A 5,829-nucleotide genomic window follows, 5' to 3' on the forward strand; every position below is an offset into this window, starting at 1 on the left:
ATGTTATGTTAAACTTATATTAAAGTTTTTCTTCATTACCCATTCAAGCCGTCTCCAACCATTATTAGTCTCAAAGTGGGTTCCTCGTCATCGAATTTGAAAATATCACATGTTTCATAGCGTAATCACTATTCAAAATACCATTATGACCGCAGACTAACCCGTATACATAATGAGCAGTAAATTTAAAACATGTAAAAACAAAATATCGTCATTATTTACAAAGGCAGCATTGCAGTGTATTTTAGTTGGTGTAGAATTAGCCAGTGGGTTTCATTTAGTGTGCTGGTATTCAGTCGCACGAGCACCCTGTGATTACAAACTGAAGTTGATTAGACTGAAAAAGATGTTATCCCTTCGATGCAACACTTACACTAGACTTAACTTTTTGTTTCATCAACACGAACAAGTCAGCCAGGTGATTAATGAATGAATAATCTTTGATCATTTGTTCCAGTGTTGTATTACAGAAAGTAAATTTGCCGTTTTTTCTTCTTTAAGCGTATAGAGTTATTTCTCTTGAATAGTTGTTTCAATCACGATTTCACGACAAAATTAGCTGTGAAAAGAAACGAGGCGTTTAATATTTCCAAGAAGATTTTTTTCTTCGTTGTTTTCCAATGAACATTCTTTGATCTTCCATTTATAGCAAGTTTCGTTCTTTCTGCTATCATAATTATCTTGTACGATTTTATCACAGTTAAACAGTACAAGTGATATCACAATGATTGATCGTCATCGCTGATTAAATAATACCTTTCTAAAATTAAACAGAGAAAGAAAATACGTCGACCATTTTTCATCTATTTCAAACACATATTATCATGGTGATTATACATCAACCTGTTTTAATGTCTTCTTTTTCTAAATCTCTCAATCAATCATGTTGGGTTTGGAGGCTAATAAAAGAAAAAGATAAACTTACAAGACTAAAGATGTATAGTAAGGGGGTGTAGTAATATTTAACACAGCAACTAAGAGATAACGTAACTTTTGTTAATACAAAACAAGAAATTTTACATTGAATATTTGTTGAAGTCAGTTAGTAAATTCAGCTAATCTAAATTATTTTGTGCCTGAAATCCACTTACGTAAATATAAACACATGGTACCTTGAATCAACAAAGATGTTATTTTCTGTACATAAGAACTCGAAAAAGGTGGTACCATTAAGCTGAGCCTAGAACCAGGAACATTTGATATATTTATCTACAGAAATTAACAGGCAGAGTATAGCTGTCTTTAGAGCCAAAATACTCGAAATATTTCTCAAACATCATATATATATATATGTGTGTGTGTGTATTTGTTTGTGTTTAAGCGCAAAGCTACACACTGGGCTATTTGCAAGTATCAAAAGTGAATGGTAACGTTACAGGCCCTCAAGCTGAGCAACTGTGCATCATATAAATGCATGTATATATAATTTTTCATTTCAGTTTAAATATTTTCTTGCTGGGTTCATATTTGTTCGCTACACAAATAATATTACCTGTCATTATACAATTTCACTATTTTTTGTTTAAAGCAGTGAGTTTACAGATGGTTTTGAATGACATAAGAAACTTTGATTTGATAACTACAACTATACAGGGTTAAGTAAAATAAGCGTGATGTAGTTACTCCTAGGATTTCTCTAGCTTAAAAAGATTAAAACTGTGAAAAAAAAGGATAGCAGAAATTACACGAAATTAGAAATTATTTGCCAAAATAAATGTTATTAAGGATAATAAAAATATTCGGTGGCACAAATAATGCATAAAAAACAACTAATTAATGTCTGTTCTCAAGCTTAATTTAAGCTTAGATTTTAAAATTTATAAAATACAAAAAGATGGCTTTCAAATTTTCATATACGAAAAAACTTTTGTGATGCTCCGTGGATGACACTTTACATTACACAAAGTAAAATACATTGAACTTAGTCATCAAATATCGTTATCGCCTATGTCGATATTTCCATTTTATATTATTAAAATTGCGCAGAATGAGAGTCTGATCCCATCTAGGAATTTCATTTGATAAACAAAATATGCGATTGAATTTCAGTACAAATAAAATAAGGAATTACCGGAATTTTAGTTTGGCTTGTTTTCAGAATTATTGTTAATTTTTGTTACATATTCTTTTCACTAAACTTGCTCTAAGTTTTATACCATGGCGTGCTTATACACGGAGAGAACGTTCTTAAATTAAAGCAACCATTGCGCTTTATTTTCAAAATCTGATTGGCATAATTCAATTTAGAAAAATAACTTTTTGTAAGAACTTTTGCTGGCTCGGTAGGTAGCACGATTTATATGTATACATTAATAAATAAGAACTTTTACTGTCATGTTAACTAGCACGATTTACAAGTATACACTCACAAATAAGAACTTTTACTGACATGGTAACCAGCACGATTTATACGTAAACACTCAGAAATAAAAAAGTTTTACTGACATGGTAGCTAGTACGATTTATACGTAAACACTCAGAAATAAGAACTTTTACTGTTATGGTAACTAGCACAAAACGATTAGAATAACGAGACCAAATCATCCGCATCAAAAGAAAACCAAAAAGTGGAAATGAAATCAGTAGAAAAGACGGGAAAGGGAAGAAGGAGAAAGTAGAGTAATCTGCAATAAAGCAATTTCTTCCGGGAGAACAGGCTAGCTTATAGTTGGTCTCCTTTATTACCAGCGTCAGTCGATACTTGCTTGTATCTTCCTTGTTCAAGTTTGTACGGAATACACGAACTTATCTTTCTGCTTCATAAACCTTAAAGAGTGTTGTTCTGCTCGCCATTCCGGTAACTATCTCCATTACGACTGCACAGTCCGTGATAAAGATAAGTAGAAAACACAGAGTTGGGCGTCAAAATGATGGAGGAGAAGCAACGATTCCATGAGACCTAAAAAAAATAATGATTGATATAAACTTTCTACAGGTTGTTTGACGGGAAGATAGGAAAAAAAGATACAAGCCCCAATTTTACACCATTGTTATTAAAAGCCCGAATAATTTATTAATGTCGAACTATATTTCACATCCAAACAAAGCATTTTATATTAATATACTGACGAATAGTTATGTGATAATTATTACAAGAATTTCTCCATTCATTTGTGGCAACAAATAACTAGTGATGGCTGTAATATCAAATCTCCTGGACAAAAACCGATTGAAAGTTGTTTTTTATTAACGCGAAGCTACATGATGGACTACCTTTGTTGTGCCAACCGTGGTTACCGAACCCAGTGCTTTTGAGATATAAGCTCTCAAGCTGGGCGGGATTGAAATATGAAATTTATATTATTTATATTATTTATTTATATTATCCAAAAGCTGTAAATGTGTTTTGTGATTTAACCAAGCATTATTTTGTATTTTTTAAAAATAGTTTGAAGGAAGTATGTTTTGTTTTGTATCTGAAACTCTCTTGTAAACGTACACCTGAAAATAAAGACAGTTTGTTGACATTGTAGTTTGATTCAACCAATCATAATAATTTTGTGACACACATACACTAACTGTTATGTTAGAAATCAAGTAATTATTGCACCTTACAAACCGGTTAGAGCCAACATTGGTGCACGTTTCTGCACTCCTTATGCGACATACACGTATTTACGTGGCCTGTGTAGGTAGAATATTACATAACCTTTCCTCATAAATGTCCAAAATTAAGCTATTGTTTCATACTCATTTGAGTGATTGTTTCAGATATAAAATAACATGTAGCTTAAAATGCCGTTGGCTTAAACTTATATTCTCAGATTTTGATGAACACTTGAAAAATAGAACACCTTACATTCAGTAAGCCACAAGGTACTCAGACAAAGTGCTTAAAGTTATTGATAATAAAAATAAGCTGAAATGTTGCAGAAAACTGCATAAGATTTGAAGTTAGAGTTGTATCGTTTCTATTGCAATAAGATTCATGTAAATAAGAATAAGTGTAAATAACGCCTTTATAGCAATCAACCTGTATTCAAGTCTCCAGTTTTTGTGTGTATAGCATTCAAGACATTAGATTAACCGTAATGACTTGGTGGTTAGGACGTTCTCCTCGCAACTTGAAGGTCGCGTGTTCGAATCCCGTCACCGACGGTCAATCCCACTATTCGTTGGTTAAAGAGAAGCCAAAGAGTTGCGGGTGGCTGGTGTTGACTAGCTGCCTTCCCTCTAGTCTATCACTTCTAAATCAGTGCAGATAGCCCTCGAGTAGCTTAGTGCGAAATTCCCAAAACAAACAAGCAAAATAAATTAGGTGTTTAATATTAAACCTAACCTTCCGTAAGTTGCATTGCGAAATATAAACAATGATGCGTATTTCTTTACTTAGTTGTCTTTAGAAGTCTACTATTGACTGCTTAAAATCAGTACCTTAAGAATGTCATGTCATTTTTCTTGCCATCAATTTTAGACTATTATTGTATTCTCATTGGTCAGCTGAGCCTTAATGCCCACAAATGTAAACATCTGGCAAAGAGACGACACTTAGATGTAAAACAGAGCAGTCATTAACCTATAACATGGAACTCGTAAGCACAATTACTAAGGATAATTTTATTTCAGATCTATTGTAAGACAGATAAGTCTTAGTTTTGGATAAATTCAGTCTAATCTTAAATTTTGTACAGTACAGTCCACTCTTAATTATAGTCTTAGTTTAGTTCTGTTATAGTTTGTCTGGAATGCTGTACACGTTAATTCTTTGGATTCCTTACAACGTTTATCTTATCGACTCCATAATTAGAACTCGAGCTGCTTTCGGACCAGGATTTCAGAGAAGATGAATCTGAAAAGAGCACGTTTTTGCGTTCGTTTCATCTCTAACCTCTGGCTTTTGTATAGTTTTGTAACGAGTCTTTCCTCCACAGTGTCCTGTCATTCACTTAGTTCAGTCCGCTTACTAATTAAAATCTATAGAATCTCCTGTTATTGCGGAGATAACTTATACATGAACATACATCACTAAGCAAAAATACGTCAACGTCAACAGGTCTCTGTAGTAGCCAGGACTCAAATATCGATAATTTCTAAAAAACGGTTAAAACTTTACGCTATAAACAAACAACAGTTCTTACGGATATCATTGAAATGAGTTTATTGTAGAAACACAGTGATTTGTGAAATGTTTTTCACAAAGGTTTCAAATCAAAGAATACCGAATGTGGCTTAACACTTTAAGTACTTATAAATGAATAACAACATTACAGTGATTGGGAAATGATTTTCACAAAGGTTTCAATTCAAAGAATACCGAATGTGGCTTAACACTTTAAGTACTTATAAATGAATAACAACAGCGTGAGAACTGAGATCCGAAGTTAGGTTTATAACATTTTTTTTGTAATAAAGCTCATGTTTCAAAGTTAGATGCACATTAGATGCAATCAAACCTGCATTCAAGTCTCAAGTTTTTCTTCATAGCAACCTGGATTCAAGACACAAGGTTAAGTCTGTGATATTCTTAATACGAAATCTATTAGTCTATCCATTAGAGCAAAATATAAACATTTTAAATTGTATTTTTAGAGTTTTAGATGTCCTTAAGAAAAAGGTTTAATTATTTATTTAAAGAAAGTAGGAAAATCATGGGTTTTACGAACATAATAATCATTTCGAACATGTCTGTGTTGGATTTAATTTCCACTGCACAATAAACTAGCAAAAGGGAAAGTCTGGTATAACACAGTGATCATCACACGTTAATTATAAACAAATATTAATATAGTCTATAAACATATAAGTTCTATAGAAAGTGTGAAATGACATTAGGCTGCTTTTTTGTTCCAATAGAAATGACTAATAGCTTCTGTAAGTCTGTCCATGTAT

The 5,829-nt window shown here is 32.4% G+C and overlaps 1 long non-coding RNA gene across 1 annotated transcript in view; it reads right to left on the reverse strand.

Annotated features, from left to right (window-relative positions):
* Positions 1-2,126: 2,126 nt before the first annotated feature.
* Positions 2,127-5,829, reverse strand: part of LOC111086759 — a 10,203-nt gene continuing 6,500 nt past the window's right edge. The window contains exon 2 of the long non-coding RNA XR_002611484.1: positions 2,127-2,899. This is a non-coding gene — a long non-coding RNA (uncharacterized LOC111086759). The remainder of the gene's footprint in view (positions 2,900-5,829) is intronic.

The sequence above is a fragment of the Limulus polyphemus genome, unplaced genomic scaffold (genome assembly GCF_000517525.1).
Source record: "Limulus polyphemus unplaced genomic scaffold, Limulus_polyphemus-2.1.2 Scaffold51, whole genome shotgun sequence".
Lineage (NCBI taxonomy): Eukaryota > Metazoa > Arthropoda > Merostomata > Xiphosura > Limulidae > Limulus > Limulus polyphemus.